The sequence below is a fragment of the Lepidothrix coronata genome, unplaced genomic scaffold (assembly GCF_001604755.1).
Source record: "Lepidothrix coronata isolate B3197 unplaced genomic scaffold, Lepidothrix_coronata-1.0 Scaffold62, whole genome shotgun sequence".
Taxonomy (NCBI): Eukaryota; Metazoa; Chordata; class Aves; order Passeriformes; family Pipridae; genus Lepidothrix; species Lepidothrix coronata.
The window spans coordinates 2,710,709-2,724,625 of record NW_016690242.1 but is presented as its reverse complement, the minus strand read 5'-3'; positions in this window follow the sequence as shown (position 1 = coordinate 2,724,625).

The window sequence follows — 13,917 nt, the reverse complement described above, 5'->3', positions numbered from 1 at the left end:
TGTATTATGTCACCATTTCTCACCTCTTGGGCTCCAGTGCAAAGCTAACTGCCTGATGGAGAAATTCCATTATTGTCAACATAATGTTTAATAATTAAAGTGAAAGAAGGAGATTTATTATTTTTCCCCATAATTAAAAAAGAACATGTGGAGCAGTAGTCAGGAAAACACCAATCTGCTACAACTGAGAAAATCCCCATTTAGAGTTCTTATATAGTATCAATTCCAGAAGATGAGGCTATTTTTAAGTCACTCCAGACACAAATCCATACCTCAGGCAATCAAGAGAATACTGGTGATAAGCTATTTAAAAATTTCCAGTGGAAGATGAAGCAACAAGAGAGAAAATGCAAGGGAAACAATATTCAACACGTTGGGAAGTGGAGAATTGCAAAGACTAGCAGTGAATGTGAGTTTATTTGAGAAAAGTGTACTATTAAAGGTAGAATACATAAGACTTCTTTTCTCTAGAGAAATAGAGGCATAATAAGCAGACCCATGTCAGGTCTAGCAGAAGTGAAAATAAATGGAAGAGAAAACCATCGATTCTTCCTAAGGTTACCAGAACTGTCCATGAAGGGTAGAATTTGATATCCAAGACTGAAAATATACTTGTCTTGGACTGCATATATAATCAGCCCAAAGCAGTCACAAACGTATACAAAACATGTGCAATGGGAATTTGCAAAGAGAAATCAAATTACATTCAGTTGTGAATATAACACATTAGGAACCAAAAGGCATTTGTCACCACAGTCAAACCTGCTTCCAAACTTCCAAGGCCTTTCATGACTCTAACTCTGATTAAACTGAAAAGTTTTCATCTATGACTTCTGCCTTCAAAGTAGAGCTTACAGAACTCAAGGTATGGTTCTCTCAAACAGTCACAGAGTGAATGGTTAGTAATCTGAGGACACATAGCACTTGCTTCCTTATTTAATTGTCTTTTAATTCAAATTTTTGCAATAAGTCTGCCAAGAGTTTTCCTGAACAGAATTTTTTTCTATCCAGCAAGAACTGGCACTTACAATGGAAATTCTGAAAATACATCCTGCTTTTCACTGAAGTATACCTTAAACTCACTGTTATTAATACGTACTCACAGCCCATAATCTGTGCTCTCTAAAGATGAGAAGTGAGTTAGGCTACTGATGGGATAAAGTATGGTAACCAGAGTGGTATTGTCTCCCCATCCTTCCTTAATCCTTACAGGGGTTTTCTCTTTCATAAAAAAAATTAGCCCCTGATAAATGAAAATGACAACTTTTACATTCCATATAAGTTCTTATGCATTCATATAAATACCTATTCACATCCTGCAGTACTTAAATCCACCTATACCAGGTGCTTGCCTTTTCAGTCTCTTCCCAGAGGGAAAACCATTCATTTTAGTTGTTTCTTCTCAACTAATTATTCATGTATTTATTTTGATAGAGAAGGGAATAAAAAGTCTGTAATGGTGTCCTGATTTCAGCTAGGGTAGAGTTAATTTCTTCTCAGTAGCTGTTACAGTGCTGTGTTATGGATTTGGAATGAGAATGGTATGGATAATACATTGATGCTTTGTTTTATTGCTAAGTTGCAAATTCTAAGTCAAGGACTTCTTTCTTTTCTGCTGCTCTGCCAGTGAAGAGGTTCACAAAAGAAACTTGGAGGGAGCATAGGGGGGACACATGACTCAAACTGACCAAAAGGATATTTCACACCATAGAACATCATGCCCAGTATATAAACTGGGGGGAGTTACCCAGAAGGGGAACTGATCCAGGTTCAGGAATCTGGCATCAATCAGCAGCTGGTGAGCAATTGTATTGTTCATCACTTGGTTTTTTTCTCTTTTTTTATCATTATTATTAGAATTTACCATTATTACTGTATTTTAATTTATTTTCAATAATTAAGCTGTTCTTAACTCAACTTAGAAGTTTTACTTTGATTCTCCTCCCCATTCTATTGGAGTGGGGCCTGGGGGGAGGGACTGGGGGGATTTGAGCAAGCATCTGAGTGGTGCTTCATTTCCAGCTAGGCTTAAACCATGACAAACGATCACAAGTTACTTGGAAATATCATTCAATCTTAAATGAGATCAAACCTATCAGACATTTTTTCAGTAGATGTGCTAATATAGAAAGGAATTAATGCTGATTCGTCCTAAGACTGATGCTACACAGAAGGTTGCAGTGTTCTGCTGGGATCTCATAATAAAACAAAGCTTTAAACTGACATACCAAGACTGCCAGACAAATTAAAGACCATCATGCATCTCATTATATTCTATTCCAAGTTTTCTTCATTGTCTCATCAAATGCCCAACACTTGTATATCTAAAACAAGAAAAAACTGTCCTCCTAATGAAAAGTAAATGGAGTAGAAGTTCATATCAGATACAGGTGATGGCAAAGCAGTTATAACAATACATCAAGGACAGCCATGTAATAAACTAAGGCATTAGTAGGCTGCAAAGTAAAATAAAACTGAATTAAATAATAATCAATGCATGACAAAGCTGCCTAAGATGTCTCAGGAAAGGTGAAGGAGAGTATTTCAGAGCTTAAATTTTTCAGTGAAGAGCACAGACTTGCACTTATAGTATGCATTTGACTGTTGTCAGAGCCTTCATTCTTGGTCCAATGAATCTCCTGACATCCTGTTGATGTGCTCAGACTACAACCTGTGCGAATGTCTCACAAAGCTGGCAGAGTGCTACTCATATGTAGCTCATCAGTCTCAAGGCAAACACCAGGGAGATTCAGAATATCCCTCTCCCTCATCACACTTGTCACAGCAGGGTGGGCTGTTTTGCTGATAGCCTGTCCTCAAGACATCAGGCTTTTCAGGCATACTCTTACAGAACTACAGAGGGCACCAGCCTGAGACAAGACAGTCGGCTATTTCAGTGAGTCATTAATTAGAGCTTTAACTTGGGAATGAGGTTGTGATTCATTCGACTATATTCATCTGAGCCCAGAAGACGCCAGGAAGGGGAGTCTAACTTCCTCACTTGAGTGGCAGGCTCAACTTTTCTCATCTCACAGTAGGTGCCAAAAAAATTCACCCGAAACATGGCCCAGTTGTGCCTAATTGTATTCTTTGACTATAAATTGAGGTTAGCATGATTAGCTTAGATGGCAAGTGTTGTATCTAAAGTTAAGCAAGATGAAAGTCATTGCTAGTTTCAGAGCTCAAGGAGCTTGGTGGCTGATCCTATGCATAACACAATAATGTTTGATTCAAGTCCATCTGCCTTCCTCTTCTCTACAGCCATGCACAGTTACATCATTTACTAAGAGGACATCCTCAGCTCTACCTGAGTTCTCATAAACATGCAAACTACCTTCCTGGGAGGTATCCAAACTACTCTTGTTACCTTTCACAATAAAATAAAATAAAAAAATTTAAAACACACACACACAAAACCAAACAAATAAACAAAATCCCAAACAAAAACAAACAAACAAACAAACAAAAACCACAAACGAAAAACCAAAACCCAAGAAAACACAAATAAACAAAAAAAAATCCAAACAAAAAGAGAGTCAAGACAGGGTGGAAATTCTGATCTGTGTCTCAAGAAGAAGGGAAAATCCTTGAACAGTTCTAATTGCTATTAGAAATTCTAAAAGCAAAATAAACATGGAGGTACTTTCAGTTGTAAGAAAAAACCCATAACTTTGTAGTTATACGTATTGGAAACATCAAAGACCCTACAGCCTGATAAAGAGATGTCTTCCAAATACCTAAGCTGAATAAACTGTTATTAAAAAAAAATCCCTCCTGAAGCTTATCCATGAATAAAATTCAATTTACCTTGTTACACTGTATAAGTGTCTCTTTGCATAAACTGACATTTAATATAACTCCAAAGGTAATTCTGACAATCTACTACTCCTTCCTCTTATGGATCCTGCTCTTTAACAGCCAAACATAATTTTCTAAGTTAATTTCAATTTTAGTCATCAGTCTAATGGTAACATATTCCTGTAGCAATGCTGCAGTCAGTACTCCAAAGTATATTTCAATGACACAACCTATTCACTAAATACATTATGACATACTCCACCACTTTTAAATGATTTATACTACTAAGCAGGCTTTGCCCTTATGAATCCTTTTGTTCACAGTGCTTTGCTTTGACTGCAACTTCTTATGCAGTTTCTAGAGCTTTGTGGAAACCTGAGCCAAATGTGTATTCTATACCCCTGCTGGTGGAGGAGTTCTAACATTTTGTGCCATGTAATGCTCAAAGAGGAAAGTTTCACCAGTATCTCTTTTTCCATATCTGGATTTGGAGAATAAGGCTGTGACTTAGTCTTACAGTACAAACAGTATGAGGAGGTTAGGAATTCCTTTGTTCATTCCAAAGTCGCTCCATGCACTACTTTTCATCCTGATCCAATTAACACTTAAAATTCATCATATATTTAAGCATGATTGCTTCCCTGGGATGACTGACTATTGCCTCTATACTTCCTTATCAAACTTCCTTCACTTGTAAAGTCTTTTCTCAGATACGAGATAGTGAAAGTTTTCCTATGATGGCATAAAAGTCTTTTAAGAAAAGACAGTGACAAAGAGGATTCAGTTACAAACATTATAAAAGAATTAAATTATAAAAGAATTAAATATGTTGCCTGGCTTAGGCAATTTTTCTTTCCAAAAGTAGCAATCTTTTTAAACATAATGATTTCCAAGTACTAGCTTTAGCTCAGCTGTATAGCATACAATATATTCATGAGTCTACCTTATCACTTGAACATTAAGTTATGCTTCCCTAGATAGTTTTAAAAGCAGCAGTTCTCAAAGTCATAATTCCTTCTTATTCTGTATTTATTTTGAATTGATGACTATAAATAGGGCTTGCTGTTCTGACTCAGCTCCCAGACAGCTGAGAATAATCAACTATAGCTTTGGCTTGCTATAGGTCTTAAATAAAAGCATGATAATTAGTATTTTTAAACTGACACATTAGTGAGAAGCTGATGTTGAAAAATATAAAGCATAATTAAAGTACATCCAAGCACAGTGGCTTTCAAATGCATAAATGTTCCTCTCTTCTGGTAGAAATTAGTGGCTTTATGTGTCATAACTAGTACAAGTCCTATTAGTTACCACAGAGTAGTACAATGTGCTCTGAGAGCTGATATAAGGTCATGAGTGACCCTATTGAAGCTGAAGAAAGCAAGGATTACAAGATATCATTTTGTAGAAGGAACATGGTGTGATTCCAAACACTCAGACTCTGGGTTTCTAAAAAAATTGCATTTTTAAGTGACCTATTAGCAAATTGAAAGTCCCCATTCCTACTATAAAGCCCAGTAGAAAAGCGTAAGTGGTTTGCTAGTCCAAGGCAATTCAGTTCAAGAATCATTACTGACTAATCTTATCCATTTTTTAAAAGAAGCTTTCTAAGCACATCACAAAAAGGAGGCAGCCTTTTAAAAATGACGGTGGCAGGGGTTGTATGCCTATCATAACAGAAAGCAATGATAACGGCTGCTGGTCTTTATTGCTGGCTATGTCCTATGTTTCCCAGAAGATTTTGGAAAAGCTAAAAACATTGATAATTACTCCACTCATTTCTGTATTAGGAATGGAGGAGGGCTGGTTGGAATAAACAAGCCTGAAATTCCAGAAGAAGAAAAGCAAATAAGAAGAGTTGTTAATCAGAAAGATTGTTGTAAACTGTCATCACAGAATGAGACTTGAAAAGATTTATTTCAGCCATTCAAAATGACATTCCTGGAGATTCTGCCTTCCATAAAGCCAAGAACACGTGCAGTCTTTTTCAAGTCCTCTTGAGTTTCCACTTTAGACTTTTTACTTTGGAGAAGGGCTATGTCTTGAATACTCAAGGTTGGCTCTAGCAGCCTTCTCCCTGAAGGCTCCCTCGGCTCCTGGGGTAAAGTAAAAGAAAACATTGTGATGCTGCATAATATGCATAATCCAATAGAAAATAATTTCATTGGAACATTCTTCATCAGCTTTAATTACAATAAATCCCTAGAGCACATCACAACACAACTATATAGCTAATTCTATTAAACACTTTGGCATTTCTGGGTGACATATGCTATTACGAGGTTATACTAATTAAAGCTTAGGCAAAAGGTCCTGGTACTAACACAGAAACATCCAGAGGAATATGTAATTCTTCTGTATGAGAGGGCTTGTAACCAGACTCTTACCTAATGCCTTGCTGGCATTTACTACTAAACAAAAGCCACTTGCAAAAAAAGAGGACAGTGATGTGAGATTTATTAGAAAGTCAAGTTCTCCTGAAAGCAAGGGGAATTCAACTGTCCTCTGAGCATCTGGCCCAGCAAGAACAGAGGATCTGTAGTCTTTCTTCATCTCCAGTCACATTCCCTGTTAGCCTTTATACCTCTCATGCTTGTAGACACTCCATGATTTTGAGGAAATGCTAATTTGTTCACTCTTGATAATTGAGCTTCATTCACAGTGATTTCCTGCTGCAACAGGCCCAGCAGTCAAACTTGAACACATGCTTTGCCATTTAGGACTCTTTTGTTGTAGTGTGTGTCTGCGTGTATCTGTGCAGTAAAAATTGCCAAACAGGAGCTAGTGCTGCTCTTATAAGCAGATATGGAAGGAGAAATGGGTGCAAATTTCCACAGCACCAGGTTCTGTCAGTTTTGCTTCTCATGCTGTTTTCCCTTGGTCTCCAGCTCAAACCAGTTGCTTTCTGCCCTTTTCACCCTACCTGTAGGCAATACTACTTTTGTGAAAGAGGCATTCCTGGGCTTCTGTGAAAAGTATCCTAGGAAACAGTAGGATAGCTCCCAGGGCATGAAAACTACCTTTTCTTGTATGTGAAATGAAGCCACAGCAATGGTGGTAAACATAGGATCTCAATGGAATGGCAGAACTCTACTTGCTCTCAAGAATGGAAAGAAAACAGGTAAATTGGACTCTTCTGACAAATATTGTCAGAAAACTAAGAATTACAGCACGTAAATATGGAAATGAGACTTAACATCCACATGCTCTGCAGAGGTGCTCAGTACAACGTCTCACACAGATGTTTCAAAGAAAACTCAAGTCTTCAGTTAAAACAAGCATTTGAATGTAGACAGACCAGGTGCAAAGGAATGTAGGACAAACAAACCAGGTACAAAACCAGGTTATTAGCTGTACAGAGAGAAAGAACCATTTCTTCATACTAAATTGGGTTGGTTTCCTGCTGCCAGGTTGGGGTCATGCAGTACTGCAGAGAGACAGGGAGCTAAACAGAAGATGCAATGCATGCTTTAAGCCTGGTTCTTCTAGACCTACCTGAAAACACAGGGTAGACAGTAGCCCTCTGTATTAATTTTGAATCTTTGGTTGCATCTTTATTTAGCCCCTAGGGAAACAAAGAGATTGCATTAAATATAATTAAATGAAAGATAGCAGAGTCAGTACTGCAGTAAGGTCCTGATCCAGAGCTAATGAAAAACTAATTAAATTAAACCAATTAAGTTTGGAAACAATACTCATAATCTCATTATAGCATTTGAAACCTGAAAGGGAAGACTGCATCATGGGGAAGGGATTATAGCACCAGTAATGAATACAATAAGATTCAAGGTAAATCTACCACCTGAGAGAACATGGTACCTGTTAAACCCTTATATCTTGGGTAACTGTTCACAACAGCCATATTTTCAATACCATCACAAGGCAATATTTCATAAGATAGGCCAAGAGCCTGGGGCAGCGTTTGCAGGCAGCCTGAACATGTGGAGAAAATGTTCATAGCCAATTCATTAACGAGAAAGAAGATGAAGAGCATGGTGTGGTCTCCTCACACCATGTATTAGCATTGACTACCTCCTCTCTGGATTTGATGGCATCTCAGTTTACAGCCTTTAGAATGATAAATCTGGGATTTTTTTCTCCACCCCCATTGCTTTGTTGGTGAGATTCTCTATTTAGCCACTTTCAGATGGAACAGGCATAAACTGCTAATCAGCTGTACACTGAAACAAGTAGGTCCGTGTTACTGACCTTGATTTTACTTCACATTTGATTTGCATGTGTTTTGTTTCAGCATTGAAGGGATGGTAGTCTTTGTGAGGGAAATAGTTAACCCTCTGTGAGACCTGTCTTTTGGGGTCTGGTTTCATCCTGGTCTTTCCTATGGCTGATAGAAGTGTAGTAGGGTCTTAATTCACCACTGAGTTTCTGCAAGCATATCCCAAAAACTATTCTTAAAAAATGCATGTATAAGCTATGTAAAGGACAAGCTAATTGCATCTGCTTTGATGAGTCTCAGGGCCTATCTGACTTGAGACTAAAGTTAGACAGTTCATAAATTTGTAATTGTTTAAGATGAGAAGCAGAAGCAATTATTCACTGTGAGGATGGTGGGACACTGGAACAGGTTGCCTAGACAGGATGAAGATGCCCCATCCCCAGAAGTGTTTGAGGACAGCTTGCTCTGAGCAATCTAGTCTAGTGAAGGTGTCATTGCACATCATTCCATGATGATTTAGATACAGCTTCTTCAGGATGTGACTGAAAAAGAGTATCTTGGACTACAGCTGCCTATTTAATGTGTTCTGCTGAGTTTACAAATACAGCAGTGCTCCAGTATAAACAGACTACTTCAGTTAGTCTTTAACTTTGGCATCACAACTATTTTGTTGTTCCACAGTGCAGCTAAGAGGAAAACAGCTGATCAAATTAAGCACAGCTAAGAAGAAGACAGCTGTTCAAATTCAAGAAAGAGTTGAATCAGTAAAGCAAGGTGAAAATCAGACTTTTTTTAGCCACTAGCAGAGTGACACTGGATATCCTTCTAGTTCCTGATAAGGACAAAGCTCCCACACGCCAACAAGAGAACCCACTGCATTTGTATGAGATCCACAGCCTATGCTGCTCTTGGTCACATGGCAATCAGAACTGGTATTTATGTCTATGGCAGCTGTGTAAAAATTATGCTCTCTAAGTGGCCTCTGCTAGCCTTGCTTACATTGCTTACATCCATATAAAGCAACCCTAGAATCAGAAAGAAATACTGCTATGACTTTCATTGGCAGTGAACACATACAGTTAAAGAATTTGGTGTGCACACAGTTCTGAAGTATAAATCCTCTCTGTGGGGTATTTATTTTGCTGCACAACTGCATTGATCTTCCCTGTTGCCCATTCCCTTTTCATCATTTGATTCTGATGGGCCTGGCTTGCCAAGATGCTGAGTGCTTACATATTTTGATTATTTATTTATTATTTAGTTATTTGTTTTTATTTAGTTATTTTTTTATTTATTGCATTTAAAAAACCAAACCAAAACAGTCCAGGTGTTTTAACTCTAAATAGACACTAACAGTTTGCCAGCCAGCAAAGAATTTCAAGGGTGTTTTATACTGATATTATTGGATTTTTCTCAATTGGCAGTAAAGCTGAGGACTTTCTGGTGTCTGAAATAGAGATTTGGGCCATTGTTTTGAAAGCTCATTGAAACAGCCAGCCACAAAGGACTGTTTCCCAGAGATGTTCAAATTGTTTACCTCGTATAGTTTGGAGGAAACTATTAACTTCAGTAACTTTTTCACATTGCTGGCCACAGTGCGATCATGAACTCTGTAAATAATCGTTTATAATTGCCTTTCCACAATGTTTTGACTTTTGAACTGTTTCAGTGTTTGAACTTCTCTCCTTTTTCTCACAGCTGCCAGAATCAACCTGAGAGTGATCTCTGGGAAAGTTCAGTTCAGATGAAAGAGATGTTGAGAGCACAATCAACAATACATGAGGTTACATGTATTACAGAGTGGTAAGTACAATGACAAATTTTTCTTCATACAGGTTTCAAGCCAGGCACCTTTAGAGGGCTAGAAAGCCCAGATGATGATTTACAGCAATCCATGCTTCAGAATAGAAGGGGAAAACAGAATGGGAAAAACAGAATGTATCACAATCCATGCTGATAGCCAAGCAAGAATTTATTTCTCCAAGTAGAGAGTTATCTCCAAGAGGGTTAGTAAAGAGTAGATAACTACAAGCCAGTGAAGTTCTGCTCTCATATGAACCTGAGGGAAGTCTTGAATTTAGATTTGTAGTTTCTGATACTGGGTGGACTGAATTCTCTTAATTGTAAAAATCTTCACAGTTAGACTTTTCTATATTTGACAGAACATAAATATTATAAAAATTAGTATCTTTTGCAGTAGGAACTCTTTAATTATAATTTTCAGTTGATGCTTGCAGAGAAGAAATTACAACAGAAGAAACAGAATAATCCTTTACATTTACAGTTGACAGAAGTACTACTAAAGAATGACTATGGAGATGCAGAAAATGACTTCCTTTACATGAGCACAGTAGGCTAGTACATACCATTCTTCAGACAAATAAAAACATTCCATTTACCAGATCTGCAAGTTCACCAACAGGCCATACTGTCCAATACTGGCACACAAGCCAGCTTTGTACCTACCAAAAAGTTGCAGGGAGGATGCTGAAACAGTTTATTTTCAGCACAGCACATAAATCAGCTACAATCCTATCCACTGGTCAGATTATGTGACCAATACATCTGTTCTAGAACAAGCAGCAGTCACAAGTATTGAGGCCATGTTACTGAGAACACAGCTGCACTGGGCAGGACACGTCTCAAGGATGAAGGACCACCGCCTCCCTAAGATCTTGCTTTATGGTGAACTTGCCACTGGCTGCCGCAAGAGAGGAGCCCTGAAGAGAAGATACAAGGACTCCCTGAAACAACATCTCAGCCTTGGCCATACTGATCAACATAACTGGTCTACTCTGGCCTCCAATCGGGAGGTCTGGAGACACACCCTCTATAACACTGCTGATGCCTTTGAGAACACACGCAGGATCACTATTGAGGAGAAAAGACAATGCAGAAAGAATCGTGTCTTGCAGATTTTACCACCTAAGGAGTCTTTCTGCTGTGCCTTTTGCAGTCGGACATGTCTATCTTGTATTGGCCTTATTAGCCACCATATGCTTGCAGCAAATGTGGGTAGAGCCCTTCCCAAATCTTTGTTCACGAAGCCCAGCCATGAAACATAAATCAGCTGATCTAAATACATACTGATTTCAAGTAGAAGGATTTGGATGCTATAACATAGCTGTGCTTGGTTATGATCTTTCTAGCAAAAAACCAGACGTGGTTCTTCACATGTAGAACATGCTCTGATATGCTCAGAGACATTTTTAAAAAGCGATCTATTTATTTCCAATTTTAAGTATTTTTATAATGGAAAAGGTATCCACCAAAGCTGATGTACTTTGCAAAAAGTATTTAATTCCAGTAAAATAATAAAAACATTGAAAGAAATGTTTTGAGGTCATCAAATATATAATTTTTGACATTTCCAAACCCCATAATTCAGCTATTTTCTGTTTCAAATAGGTTTGTTTTTCATAAATCAGACTGTGATTACGACTTACTTAGAAACAAGGTAAAAAGGTCAAGCATTACATAAGGTCTCGGTTGTTTGATCCCAACCCATTTTCTTCCTCCCTCTCAGTTCTGGAAACCCTTATGCATCTCTGTCTCCAAAATGAGGAAAGGGATAAAAAAAAAGTCCCTCTTTCAGATGTACTCTGTTCTGCTTCCTTAAATGTCACTGTGGGAACGCTTACCCTACACTGGTCTGTATTCAAGGATAGCTTAAGAACCATTTTCTTCTTGGAGCAGTGGTACTACTCCTCTAATCCTTCCCTTCCTCCATCCGAGACAAGCTTCTGTCACACCTGGTGGACTTCTCCTAGCCTTAAGTTACCTTTGTTTTAGTTCCTTCTGCCTTGCCAAATTATCCAATGCATTATAATTGCTCTCAGCTTTAGGAAGAGTCAGAGCCTATGAGTATTCTAGCTGATGGCTGGCTGGTGGGGCAAGCACAGAGCAGATGTTGAAGGAGAGGATGATAGAGGACAGTGAAAACCTATGAGGGACACCAAATCAAAGTAAGGCTACATTTATTGCTCTGTCTTGACTAATGACAGAGAAAATCACTTTCCCCTTGAGTTCACTCCAGAGTAGCTCATCAGCTTCTTGCTTTGCTAATAGGTTTATAGATATTACAAAGAGCTGAGTCAGCCATGCTCCCACTGCTAATCTTGAGTATTACTCATGGGTTTTGAGATCAGCAACAGAAGCTTCTCTTATGTATCACTAACTTTCCCTTAACACATTAAGCAACTAACAATCATCTAATTAGGCTCCAAACCACAGTGAATTGACAGCCATTGTTGATCAGAGCAAAGGAAATTAGATCTCTTCTTTGCTTGCTGAAGGCACATTTGACTTACAGTGCCTGAATTTTCATAGGGTGTACGTTTCTGAGCCACATTTTATTTTTTATTAGTATCTAGTAAAGGATAAGAAAGGAAAGATTTCAGCTAAGTGGTAAAAAGAACAGAGAAAGGCTTTGGGAGTAGGTAACAGAATATCCTGAATTAAGCCTTATTAGGAAGCTTTTAGTTGAACTGTTCACCCTATATTCACTATTCACCTTCACTGTTTTTATTGAAATCTTAAGATACGAAAGCATAAAAAATTAACACATTTCAGTTTAATTAAAAACAGCACATATTATGCTTAAGCAATCCAGAAAAAGTATGTGTTTTGAGGGTCCTCTTTCTTCCCTAATCACAGATAATTCAGCTTATTTGGTAAAATATGGGATTCTGTATATCTGGATTTGATTCTATTTTTCCCTGTGACATTTTAAACAGGCCTGAACTAGTAATTTGAACATTATGTGCCTTAGCTTACTGCATCCATAGATCCATATGCATCCACATACCAGATAATGTCAATAATATTCCACCAACACACTTCTTAGACATTAATCAGGTTACAAAGCCATAAACCACTTTTCAGATCAGGCTATAGCAGAACTTTGTGAGTGCTAAAAACGTGGGTCAAGATTTTGTATGAATTTTGTTTACAACAGACTCTAAAGTCAAAATTGACACGAGCTAGTATTCAGATGAACCTAGTCCAGACTGCAAGTTATGACATTTGGCAATAACTCATTTATCCTATATGCTAGAGAGGGAAGCAGTACACCCAGGGGGAAAAGAAAATAGAAAACCAAACCAAAATTGGGTTAAGGCTTTACCTTCAGCCCTGAAAACCTCCATCTACAACCAGGTGTCTCAGTTTTAAACACTAGGACACAGTCAAAAGACTAACCACTTAACTTCTCTCATATTCCTGTCGCAAAAAAAGTGCAATAATAACACAGTCACCAGAATCACAACATAGCAGTCTATGACCACAGAATGGATAAAGCTGAAAGGGAATACACCTCTATTCAGAGCTGTTAGGGAAGCCAAACAGAAGTTTGGCAACAGAGCAAACTTAGCATTCCCAGATTTACACAAAATTATTTCTTGTCAGTTCTTCTAGCCTTGCATCTCTCCTATGTGTAGCTACTGTTCTAAGTAAATGAGAAACCGTGTGCCTCTTTACATTTGTTTAATTTACTTGCTGCTAGCTCCTAATTACTTGCTAATAGCCCCCACCTTGGAAGTCATTAGCACATTCATTAGAAAGTAAATAAACTCAGTAATTGTAAACATGGACCATAATACTCAAAGGAAAAGCACAAGCTATTTCATAGATTGACAAAGCATACACAGTCAAAATCCCAAACTCCCAACAGCTGCAATATATTTAACGCGTTCTCATTTGAATTAAATTAAAAAATAATACTTTTTTCATTAAAGATAAAATTCGGCTCCTATTCCCACCCGGTATCTCTACAACATTTTAAATTTACAGGAGGATGTTTCTGTAATAGTATCGTCGATTTACAGTCAGTCATCTGACAGAAAACAAAAGCATTATATCTAAAAGGTTTTTCAATGTCACTCTGTTTCTGAAAATAAGACACCTCATTTGAAAATGAAGGCTACCCACATGGTAGCCTAAAC